Source organism: Sorex fumeus, unplaced genomic scaffold (genome assembly GCF_029834395.1).
Source record: "Sorex fumeus unplaced genomic scaffold, SorFum_2.1 ptg000007l, whole genome shotgun sequence".
NCBI classification, from domain to species: Eukaryota; Metazoa; Chordata; class Mammalia; order Eulipotyphla; family Soricidae; genus Sorex; species Sorex fumeus.
In genome coordinates this window covers 36674431-36687960 of record NW_026606064.1, presented here as the reverse complement: position 1 = coordinate 36687960, position 13530 = coordinate 36674431, and the positions used below count along the sequence as shown (strand labels likewise).

At 38.1% G+C, this 13530-nt stretch overlaps 1 pseudogene; it reads left to right on the top strand.

Moving 5' to 3' along the window:
* Positions 1-9063: 9063 nt before the first annotated feature.
* Positions 9064-12073, top strand: LOC130016118 (myelin expression factor 2-like; annotated as a pseudogene).
* Positions 12074-13530: the final 1457 nt, after the last annotated feature.

The following is a 13530-nucleotide window of genomic DNA, read 5'->3' as shown; positions in this document are numbered from 1 at the left end:
CTAATACCAAAAGGAAAGAAAGATACCACGAGAAAAGAAAACTACAGGCCAATATCCCTGATGAACACGGATGCGAAGATTCTCAACAAAATAGTAGCAAATAGGATTCAACTACTCATCAAAAAGATCATACACCATGACCAAGTAGGATTCATCCCGGGGATGCAAGGCTGGTTTAACACTAGGAAATCAATCAACATTATCCACCATATCAACAAAAGAAAAGATAAAAATCATAAGATCATATCAATAGATGCAGAGAAAGCATTTGACAAGATCCAGCACCCATTTATGATGAAAACCCTAGCCAAAATGGGGATACAGGGGACTTTTCTCAATATAGTTAAAGCCATCTACCACAAGCCTACAGCAAGCATCGTCCTCAATGGCAAAAAACTGAGAGCCTTCCCTCTAAGATCAGGGACGAGACAAGGATGACCACTCTCTCCACTGCTGTTCAATATAGTACTGGAAGTACTTGCAATAGCGATTAGGCAAGAAAAAGATATTAAGGGCATCCAGGTAGGAAAGGAAGAAATCAAGCTCTCACTATTCGCAGATGATATGATACTATACTTTGAAAACCCTAAAACCTCTATCAAGAAACTTCTAGAAACAATAGGCTTGTATAGTAAAGTGGCAGGCTATAAAATCAATACCTTAAAGTCCATGGCTTTCCTATATGCAAATAGTTAAAGAGAAGAAAAAGACATGAAGAAAACAATCCCATTCACAATTGTGCCCCAGAAAATCAAGTACCTAGGAATCACCTTAACTAAGGAAGTAAAGGACCTGTACAAAGAAAACTACAAAACTCTACTTCAGGAAATAAAAAATGACACGAGGAAATGGAAAAATATCCCCTGTTCATGGATCGGGAGAATTAACATTGTCAAAATGGCAATACTTCCCAAAGCACTGTATAAATTGAATGCAATTCCTATTAGGATACCCATGACATTCTTCAAAGAATTGGAGCAAACACTCCTGAAATTTATATGGAACAATAAGCCCCCACGAATAGCTAAAGCAATTCTTGGGAAAAAGACAATGGGAGGAATTAAACTCCCGAACTTCAAACTCTACTACAAGGCAGTAATAATTAAAACAGCATGGTACTGGAACAAGGCAGAGCTATAGACCAATGGAACAGGGTTGAATATACTGACATCCTCCCCAAGCATACGAACAGCTAATCTTCGATAAGGGGGCAAGAAAAGTGAAGTGGAGCAGGGAAAGCCTCTTTAACAAATTATGCTGGCAAAACTGGATGGCTACATGCAAAAAAATGGGCTCAGATCTCTGCCTAACTCCATGTACAAAACTAAGATCTAAGTGGATTAAAGACCTCAACATCAGACCGGAATCTATAAGATACATTGAGGAAAATGTTGGCAAAACCCTTCATGACATAGAAGCTAATAGTGTCTTCAAAGATGTCACACCGCTGGCCAAGCACGTGAAAACAGATAGACAAATGGGACTATATTAAACTAAGAAGCTTCTGCATCTCAAAAGAAACAGTGACCAAAATACAAAGACAGTCTACAGAATGGGAAAGGATTTTCGCCAACTACACATCTGATAAGGGGTTAATTTCAAGGATATAAAAAATACTGATTCAACTCCACAAAAAGAAAACATTCAACCCCATCAAAAAATGGGGAGATGAAATGAATAGAAACTTTGATAAAGAAGAAATCCGAATGGCTAAAAGACACATGAGAAAATGTTCCACATCATTAATCATCAGGGAGATGCAGATCAAAACCACGATGATATATCACTTCACACCACAGGGACTGGCCCATATCCACAAGAACAAAAGCAACAGGTGCTGGCGCGGATGTGGTGAGAAAGGGACACTCCTTCACTGTTGGTGGGAATGCCGACTGGTTCAGCCCTTTTGGAAAACAGTATGGATGATTCTCAAAAAACTAGAAATTGAGCTCCCATTTGACCCAGCAATACTACTCCTGGGAATATATCCCACAGAGGAAAAAAAGTTTAGCCAAAGTGACATCTGCAATTGTCTGTTTATTGCAGCACTCTTTACAATAGCCAGAATCTGGAAAAAACCTGAGTGCCCGAGAACAGATGACTGGTTAAAGAAACTTTGGTACATCTACACAATGGAGTACTATGTAGCTGTTAGAAAAGACGAAGTCATGAAATTTACATACAAGTTGTACTAAATGTAAAGTATCATGTTAAGCGAAATGACTCAGAAAGAAAGGGATAGACATAGAAAGACTGCATTCATCTGGGGAACATAAAGTAACAAATAGGAAACTTACACCCAGGAATGGTAGAGATTCGTACCAGGAATTTTACTCAATGACCCGGAGGACAACCACACATGTTAGGGGAAAAGGGAGCTCAGAAAGAGAAGGGAACACCAAATAGAGGGTGTTGGGAGGATCTGCCCAGGATGGGAGAAGCGTGCTGAAAGTAGGCTATTGACGAAACATGATTGCCACTCAATGCCTATTTTGCAAACCACAGCACTCAAAAGGAGAGAGAGGGAAATGCCCTGCCACAGAGGCAGGGTGGGATGGGGGTTGGGGGGTAGTAGGTATACTGGGATCCGTGGTGGTGGGAAATGCGCACTGGTGGAGGGATGGGTGTTTGATCATTGTATAATTGAAACCCAAGCACAAAAATGTGTAAGTCTGAAACTGTACCTCATGATGTCTCACTATTAAAAAATAAATTAATTAATAAAAATATAGAGGTAAGTGTTTAACATTTAAAACAATTTTTAATATTCCAGCAGCACACATGCACTTTGGTTTCATTGTCCCCGTGTCCCAACCCCTCCATCTTCTTCCTCCCTTTTCTCCTCAGCTTCATTCATTTTTGTACTGAAGTACAGTTCTTGGTTTCTGTTGGTTGGTATTGGGCATTTTTATTCTTTCACATTATTTTTTTATATGAGACAGTTTATTCTATATATGCCTTTCTCCTAATTTCACTTACAATAAGATCCATCCACATAGCATAAATGGATGTTAATAGTTATTTGAAGCCTCCCAAAAACAAAGCTCAAAGGCTCAAGTCCATTGCTGCTAGAAAAAATAACCTTTGTTTAACCAAGCAGGAGACTAAAGGAGGACACTCTTTTGTCTTACTACCGAAGTGAGAAGAAGACTCATTTTCCTAGATATGAAGAATAAACTATGAAATATATTTTGGGTCTTGCAGCCTTGGTGAACAGACGAGAGGAGGGAAAGTACAATCCTATTTCCATCCATCAGGGCATATATTCTATCCATTAATGTCATTGAACATAAATTTCGGTTGTGATAAGTGTTATCTCTTTTTTGAATGGTACCAACCAATTGGGTCCTGTCAACACTTGGCACCTGATTTGAGAAGGGTAGAGGTAAGGAACAGACTGCCTGTGTTCTGCCTTTCCTTTCTCCCATAGCTCGTGGCTCCATGTTACATAACACACAGTGTTAATAAAATTCTTTAACTTTTTCATTTATTTTTAAAATTTGGAATAAATTAAAAGGGAGAAGCATGGCTTCTCAAGATTTAGGTCAGTTTTAGCTACTGTAGTTCAGTTAAACTACATTTGTTATACTTCAAAAATCAAAATCATGAACACAAAACAATTAGAAATATTAGCTTCCTACCATATCTTCAAATAAAAATCAGATATTCCTAGCAATAAATTTATCATAATAGTAAGAAATGAGAAATGATAAATCATTCAAAAGAAATTATACAAACGGAGATATGACAACGAAAAAATAAAGCAAACAATTATGTGAAATGTGGTGAATAAGAGATCCATCACTCAGAGAAAGTCCCGTAAACTACTATCTGACAAGTATACTCCAGAAGGTAGAGTCTTTTGCCTTTTTTGCCAAATCCTATCTGTATATTCTCCATAAATTATGAATCCAGAAAAAATATCTCTGTCTCACAGATGGATTCCCATTTCCTGTGACTCTGGTACATCCAGGAAAATAAGACATGAAAACAATGTGAGGAAAGTAATTTGAAATACCTTCTCACTGCAAGGCTGTGGCACTGTTAGTAGTACACAGGTAGGCAGTGAGCAAGACAGACCCAAACTGCTGTCCTTTCTCTCTGGACCCTGAATTTTTGTCTTTTCTTACCATACTCATGTGGCTTCCAGTTTGAGGTTCATGGATATGCCGTCAGAGAAAAACACAGAAGTGCTTTGGAAATAAGCTGGATAAACTTACCCTTTTTTGTTCTTCCTTTAAGAAGAAAGTTGATTCTTGCTGACAGAAAGACTATGTAGAGATTCAACTTCGTTTTGAACCCTTCTCTGCTGCACAGATTATCCTTAGACAGTGGGAGTTGGTGAGAAGGAGGCTTATCAAGTTTACCAGGAGCTCATGTGAGTTCCTGTTCAGAGACCTCCTGTCAAATAAGGGAACTTCTTTGGTATCATGCCCTCTCTGGGGTGTGTCTCAATATTAGATCTGATAGAACCTCTATTTCAGTCTGTGCATGTCCACCCCTATATGGTCCTCTTCCTTGCAAGTATTTCTCATGCATTCTCTCATTGACAGCCTTGTGCCTGGGCAACAACATAAAGCAATGCAAGTTGACTCTGTGAAGATTTTTAATTAGGAATAAAATGCACTTTCCTCACCTGAGACTCATTCTCTATCTGGCTCCTTAAAATTTTGTGTTATCATTGTAATAAGTCATGTATTTTCTAGTTTTTTATACACTTACCTACAGAAATAGATTAACTTATAAATAATCTTCTGATTCTATTTCCAGAGCAGCAGTTTGCTTAACTATACACCTAAATTCTTTTGCTATGATTACTGATTAGAAGAAGAACATGTATGTTTCTATTTATTTTTCAACTGAACCAGGGAATCTGTTTTCTTCACATGTAAGATCTTGGGGTATGACAGGAAGTTTATAATGTTTCAGGTAGCGAATTAAATTTATTTGTAAATGTTACATCAATAATTTCAATTAAAATGAATAGTAAGCAAAATAAAACAAGTATGGACAACCAGAAATGATGCAAAATCACAGGTTACATGACTTAAATGCAAATTAAAATTACTAAGAATTGTATTTTTTACCCCTCAAGAATAAGAATGCAAAACATTTCTTTGTCTACCTTGGTGACAGTTTAGGATGAGGCATACTTACACATGTTTTATGAATGTGAAATTTGACAGAATTGCCAAAGTAGGGCTATTCAAAATATGCATAAAGACATCAAATGTCATACATTTTACTCCTTTAGTTTCTTATGTAGTATTTGATTTACAGTGATGTTTGTCCATGTACCCAAGACATAATACAGATGGATTATTTTACACATGAGTTTACACATGTAGAATTATTTACAGTATTATCACCAAAAATTAGAAAACTCCAACACAAGGAATAAATTGAAAATGCTACTAATAACCAGAACTTATGCCTGTTAAGAAGACAACAATACATCTGATTAGAAATGACTTCTGACTTAATACTATACTGGGTTCAATGTGTGTGACTCATACCTATAAATTGATAACCCAAAGATATAAAAATCTTATAAATTTCAATATTAAAAAGACATCCAACCAAATCTCAAAATAGAAGAGCTGAATTGACTTCTTCAAAGTTTAAGGACAATTTGTAAGGAAACAGAAAATAGCACTGTTTATTTGTTTGTTTTTCAATGAACAGCTCTATTTGCATTGCTGATACAGTTCTGAGAGTATTAATAAAGAAGATTCATCATAATTTTTGACTTAAGCTGTAGAACAAAAGGAGCAAATAAACTCTAAGGGTATTGGAACAGAATTTCAAACCCAGACCAAAGGATTATAAGTAAGCCTAACAGAAATAAACTTATACACATATGTGAATGACTAATTTTTATTATTTTATTATATTTCATTAGACATTGTGGCTCCATCACGGTCACGGTCCTCCCTTTGTTCATCGATTTGCTCGAGTGGGCCCAGTAACGTCTCCATTGGAGACTTTGTTGTTACTGTGTCTGGCATATCGAATACGTCACGGGGAGCTTGCCAGGCTCTGCCGTGCAGGCGAGATACTCTCGGTAGCTTGCCGGGCTCTCCGAGAGGGGTGGAGGAATCGAACTCGGGTCGGCCATGTTGGCTGCGTGCAAGGCAAACGCCCTACTGCTGTGCTATCATTCCATGATGTACACAATTATTCTCAGCAGAGTTTAGGCATGCAGTGTTTCAATGAAGTCTCACCAGCAGTGCTGACATGCCTCCACTGTTGTTCCCAGGTTTTCTCCATACCCCCAATCTGTATTTTTTGACAGGCAGTTTTCTACATTTGACTGTTGGAGTTTTGATTTCATACTTACAGTATTGTTGTCTCTCAAGTATAGATAAATACATATGTCCCACGTCAAAACGACAAATGTGCTCAAAGCCCAGAACCTTACTCCTGTTCCCTCCCATTCCTCTAGATTTAACCTACTCATTTTTCCCTTTTCCTGTCCTTGTCATTTCTACATTCAGTGGTCAAGGGTAGTATGAGTATCCCCACTATGAGACCAGACACTCCCTTCTCTTGTTTTCTTGTATAGACCACAGGTAGCTAATATTATCTGGTATTTGTCTTCCTGGAGACTCACTTCCTTTACATGGTATACTCCAGTTCTGTCCAAGTTGTGGCAAAATGCATGATTTCTTCATACCTTTCTGCTTCATTTTATAAGTTCTGCATGTAATTTATCATACTTTCATTATTCATTCATCTGTTCATGGACACATAGGTTGATTCACATCCCAGTGAACATCACCCCTGCCCAACATAACTCTATATTTACTTCTCTGAGAAACGTCCATACTGTTTTCCTTAGAGTTCAAGTTGTTGAACCAATTGTGATAGAGAGTTCATTTTTCAATGATTCCGTAACCACCGTACATCTCCTTAAGCGAAGTACTTGTTCATTTTCTCTCAAAATTTTTGGATAGTGCTTTTGAATTATTTTTTGTTGTTAATCTGTGTAATTTATATATCTAAATAGGAAACATTTATCTTATGTTGTTGAATGCACGTTTTTTCCTGTTCATTTAGTGTTTATTAGTTTTAGTCCATGTTTCCTAAGCTCTATAGAAGTTTTTGAGTATGATGAGGTGTCATAGGTGTTTTTAAGTTTCTGGTTTTTTTGAGTACTAAAATCATAAGAAATGGGGTTTGGTGCAAGATAGCAACACATGGAAAACAGGAAGTCCAGAGCACTGACACCATATAGTAGATGCAACAACGAGATATAGAACCACCCCTCTCGAAAAGACATTTGAAATCAATCCTAGCGTTCCATTTGTAATTTCTTTTATAGTAACCAAATTTTCCTTCTGGTTGTTTATCCATGATAAATACAAACATGACCTAAAAACACTCAAGGATGTAAAAATTTATTCTGCATGAATACTAGACAAAAATAACCTTTTCCCTTTATATGCAGACCATGAAAATTAATAGTGACTCACTCATACAATGAAATATAATTTAGCTCTAAAAAAAGTGATAAATGGCAGATACCTCAAATGCAATGCCAAACTTTCTGAAAAAGTTCTTACATTGTGGTTACATTAGGACACACGAGTATTTTCTGACATTTCCAGGGTCTCCTGAGGAGGGCTGACTTGACTTTCACTCTCTGCAGGAATATCCTGCAAAGACTTCTGAAGAATGATTGGAGCATTTCACGCGGCCAACCAGGGTTTGATTCCTTGATTCCTCTTGGACAGCCTGGCAAGCTACTGAGATTATACCGCCTGCATGGCAGAGCCTGGTAAGCTACCCTTGGTGTATTCAAAATGCCAAAAACAGTAACAAGTCTTACAATGGAGAAGTTACTGGTGCCTGCTTGAGCAAATTGATGAACAATAGGACGACAGTGCCACAGTGCTACGTAGTATAACTAAATAACATCAAGCCTAAAAGGATGCTCCATGAAGTCTACAGTGATGGAAGGCCAGCACAGTGAGTCTGATCGTCACACATAGCCCAGTGAGCTTTGTCTTCTGGGAGCCACATATCATTCTGATTATCCGTACCAGGCTGGACCCAAAGAGAAGCACAAAGGATAAAATTAGCAATGTGTCAATGCTAAAATCAACTAACCTACACAAATGTATATCAGGTTCTCCAAACAAAAATCCACTGAATTAAAGTCACAGAATGTTCAGGAGCAGGTCCCAGATCAAGGCACAAATGACAGAAAACATGTGTTTTGGGTGGTGCCAACCATACAAAATGGGCTTTAGGACAGACAGGCATTGCTCTGTGCTAATGGCAGTGAGAATGCTCAGGCCTACAATATAGGGAAAGACAAACTTTATTAAATTTTTTTCATAAATGAATATGGGTCGTAATTTTATATCTCTGTTAAAACTCATTATAGAAAACACCATATGGGTGAATTGACACAGAAAGCACTCCTCTGCATTCAGAAAGCCAGGAACCAGAGCACCACAGCATTTCCTGCAAGCCTCACCAGGGCAATGATGAATTTCAAAGGGTTTGAGATCAGCAAATCCATAGAAAATGGTCTTTGAAAATCCATCAAGTCACTTGTATTCTGCAGTGTGCTTTCAGCCACTCAAGGTGTGGCAGTTTTATCCATCCTCAGATTCTCTCTGATGGTGTTCCTGGAAACATAAATGAAAAAAATTTTCAGTATGATCACAGATCCTCAAAGCAAAACAGATACCTGAGACTAGTGAGTAGCAACTTAGACAGTTTAAGCCGGCCACACAGCTTTGGCATCCTATATTTGGATTCTGTCTGATCTTTCTTTTTTTAATGATTATTAGGTTATACCTGGCAATGCACCGGGGTTATTAATGGCTCTGCACTCAGGAATTACTCTTGACAGTGTTCATGAAAACGTATGGGTTGCTGGGATCAACCCATGTTGGCCACATGCAAGGCAAATGCCCTACCTGCTGTACTATCACTCCAGCCTCATGTTTGGTATTTCTGATTAAGGCCTGGAATTTCTCTACTGAATCACAATTTTTCACTAACATGAAATTTTCTCATGTCCTGATTTTCCCACTAGTTTCCTAGGCCATGTCCCATTTCACCGTGTCTGGAGGGGAGTTTTCTGGGCAGGATGTAAGGGCAGCAGCAGGACTCTGAGGCCACCTTATTTTGTTCTGGACCTTCTGTTCTTTAGAGTCACGGACTTGTGACATCTCAGTGACTGAGAGTGATCCACTCAAAGAAAAGAGCTAGTACTTCAAGGAATATGACCCTAAATTGCATGGTCAGTTATGTCAACTCTCTGAAAACAGCAAACAGTTGCTCATGTTAATTAGTGTGTCCCAATGCCTAACATTTGTCAGGGTCACATGCGTTATTACTAAATAGATAAGAAATGAGTGAAGGATGGTTGGAACTAATCACAAGTGTGTGTGGGGTGAGGGTGGATAAGATAGAGAAGATACTGCTAGGACAACGATAGCTGAGAATGATCACGCTGGACAAGACCTCAGGGTTAAAACTAGGCCAGGCATATTCTTGATGACCTTTAAGTTGCAATATTGCAACCACAATGCCAAAAAGGGAAAAGAGAGAGAGAGAGAGAGAGAGAGAGAGAGAGAGAGAGAGAGAGAGAGAGAGAGAGAGAGAGGTGTCTGCCACAGAGGCAGGTAGGGTGGCAGGGTGTGTGCGTGTGTGTGTGTGTGTGTGTGTGTGTGTGTAGTGATCGGAGGGAGTCTGGGAAATCCATACTCGGGGGAATGGAACTTAGAATACTGTATGACGAAATCGGAACATGAGCAGCTTTGCAATGCTCTAAAAAATAAATAAAAAGAAATACAAAACAAATGAATAAGGGAACGTTGAAAATAAAGGGAAATTAAATGACATGGAAAAAAACTCGCAAAATGGAACTGTTAACAGAGTAAGCATGGTTATTCGTAACGTGTCTTTTACTGGAATAACTTGCAACTTAAGCACAAAGTTCGTTTGAACTTCAGTTTGGATAAAGCTGCAAAATCAAGGTGAAGAAGGTTTTATCTCAGTTATATTTGAGATAAAACCTCTCTGTGTTTCTTCTTAAGAAAAAATTGAACCGCTTCTCCGGTCACCGCCATTGTGGCGCTAGTAGCCTCTCTGGGCTGGTGGAGGAAGCTGGAGGCAGAGGCGGTGCCATGGGCGACACTGACAAACCCCAAAGGTCCAGGACAAACCCCACGCGCCCCCGCAGCGATACCCGCACCCGCTGGAGCCGGACAAGCAGCTGCAGCAGCAGCTCCAATGGCGTTAAAGTGGAGAACGATGAATCCTTGAAAGAAGAGACATCTGAGTTCAAAGAGAAAACTACAGGAAATAAGAAGGCCAATAGATTTCATCCCTATTCAATAGAAAAGAATTCAGCCGCTGGAGAAAAGAAGGGTCCAAATCTTAACCGGGTTTTCATTAGCAATATCCCATATGACATGAAATGGCAAGCTATTAAAGATCAAGTGAGAGAAAAAGTTGGTGAGGTTACATACGTGGAGCTCTTTAAGGTTGCGGAAGGAAAATCAAGGGGCTGTGGTGTGGTTGAATTCAAAGATGAAGAATTTGTCAAGAAAGCACTAGAAACTATGAACAAATATGATATTAGTGGAAGACCATTGAATATTTAAGAGGATCCTGATGGATAAAATGCTCGTAGGGCATTGCAACAAACAGGAGGATCATTTCCAGGAGGACATGTACCCGATATGGGATCGGGATTGATGAATTTACCACCTTCCATTCTCAATAATCCAAACATTCCTCCTGAGGTTATCAGTAATTTGCAGGCTGGTAGACTCAGTTCCACAATTTTTATTGCTAATCTTGACTTCAAAGTTGGTTGGAAGAAGCTAAAGGAAGTGTTCAGCATAGCTGGAACTGTAAAATGGGCAGATATTAAAGAAGACAAAGATGGCAAAATCAGAGGAATGGGCACAGTCACCTTTGAACAAGCGATTGAAGCAGTGCAAGCAATTTCCATGTTCAATGGGCAGAATTGTTTGATAGACCTATGCATGTGAAAATGGATGACAAGTCTGTACCTCATGAAGAATACCATTCACGTGATAGTAAAACACCGCAGTTACCATATGGCCTTGGAAACATTGGAATGGAACTTGGTCCTGGTGGACAGCCAATTAGTGCCAGTCAGTTGAACATAGGTGGTGTAATGGGAAATTTAGGTCCAAGTGGTATGGGAATGGTTTTGGAGGCATGAATAGAATTGGAGGAGGAATTGGGTTTGGTGACCTGGAAGCAAGGAATAGCATGGGAGGATTTGGAGGAGTTGGCCGAATGAGAGCACTATACTGTAGTGCAATGACTAGTAGCATGGAGAGAGATTTTGGACGTGGTGATCTTGGAATAAATAGAGGATTTGGAGATTTCTTTGGTAGACTTGGCAGAGCAATGATTGGAGGGTTTGCAGGAAGAATAGGAACTTCTAACATGGGTCCAGTAGGATCTGGAATAAGTGGTGGAATGGGTGGTATGAACAGTGTTACTGGAGCAATGGGGATGGGACTGGATCAGATGAGCTCCAGCTTCGATAGAATGGGACCTGGTATAGGAGCTATACTGGAAAGGAGCATCGATATGGATCGAGGGTTTTTATCAGGTCCAATGGGAGGTGGAATGAGAGACAAAATAGGCTCCAAAGGCAACCAGATATTTGTCTGAAATCTTCCTTTGACCTGACTTGGCAGAAACTAGAAGAGAAATTCAGTCAATGTGGTCATGTAATGTTTGCTGAAATAAAAATGGAGAATAGGAAGTCAAAAGGCTTTGGAACGGTCAGATTTGACTCCCCAGAATCAGATTAAAAAGCATGCAGAATAATGAATGGCAACAAAATCAGTGGCAGAGAAATTGATGTTCGCTTGGATCATAATGCATAATTTAAACCATGGTTGGAACATTCTTACATCTGTTTTGCTGATTCTCCTAGTAAAGGTCATTTTTTTAGTGATTCTGTGTGCTTACAAAAGCTGTAAAAATGAACTTTTAAGACTCCCACTAGCTTTTAACAGTATAGTGTTAAATATACTGTGATTTTTGTTATCTCAAATTTGGGTTTTTAAGATAACAAGTCTGATCATTCAGTTTATACTGTTTTTAATGAAATAAGCCATTTTCGTGTTATTTTCAAAACTACATTATGGGATTTGTTCAAGTTTCCCCAAATTTTATCAACTTATTGTAAGGTGACATAGATTTTTTCAGAACTTCTGATATATATACACACAAATATATATGTATATATATACACACATATATATGTATATATATATATAATTGTTCTTTTAAAGAAAGGGCTCAGACAAATTAAGATGCAATTTTAGTTGGCTCTAAGTTACTTTTCTTTTGTGACAAACAATACAAGTTTCAGATTGTATAGTTCATGACTTTTTTTCTTTTAATTAAATGAAGAAATGGATTTTTCTTTCTCTGCCCATCCCCATCATTCATATTTCCATATAACATTAATTATTATTAATCTCCACAGCCCCAAATTTTATTGTTTCCAATAATCCTGAGTTCATATAGAACTGATAATGTAGCAAGCCCCAAGTATATTAATAGGCAGACTACTCCCAACTTTCTGTAAAGTTTCCATCTATTGAAGTGAACTACTGAAAAAAGAAAATAATTGAAATATTGAGAGAGATAGTTATGTAAGTTAGTCCTCTGATGTTCACTTCTACTGGAACAGATGAATTTATAAATGCAGTTTTAATAAACCATGGAAAACCTAGGCACAGCATATCAAACTCATTGGATCCCACAATGTTAGATATAACCATATCTCCTTTACCTGCAATGAAAAAGGCACGTTGTTAAAATGTGTGGATCAGTACTGTACTTTATTATAAGATACATTGGTGAAAACACTGGATATTTTTTGTTTGTTGGTTATGGAAAATTGTTGTATTAGAACAACGTCTTTCTATTATTTGTTTTGGAATGGGTTAGTTTTTTAAGTCTTAACATTTATTTATCTAATAATTATCTTTTATTTATTAAACCATTTTTCACTAAGGTTAAAAAAAAGAAAAAGAAAAAATTGAGTTGACAGAACAAAACTGTTAAGTCTGAGAGGCTGACAAGAGGGCCGAGTATAGGACCTTTTTGGTGATGGGAAAGAAAATGGAAGCACAAAGGATTTGAGTGGTAGGTACCTGGTTCCATACATACAAATGTTAGTGCTGTTCTGAATATCCAGGCCTGAGTTGGTTGTTTTTCCTTTCCCAGTTCTACAAATCCACTTGTAGAATAGAATGACACATTCTACACTGTCCCAATCCCTCCGCTTTTTTCTTCCCTTATCTTCTAAGCATCATAGGCTTTCTACTGATGTCCAGTTCTCAGATTCTGTTAGGCTTGGACATTTGTTATTTCCTGACACTCTTTCTTAACAAGAGACTGATTATTTTATATATGTCTTTTTACTTTTAACTTCACTTACAATAAAAATCAATCCACATAGCATGCAATGAATAGGATGTTTTTTGAAGCCTCCCATGAACAACG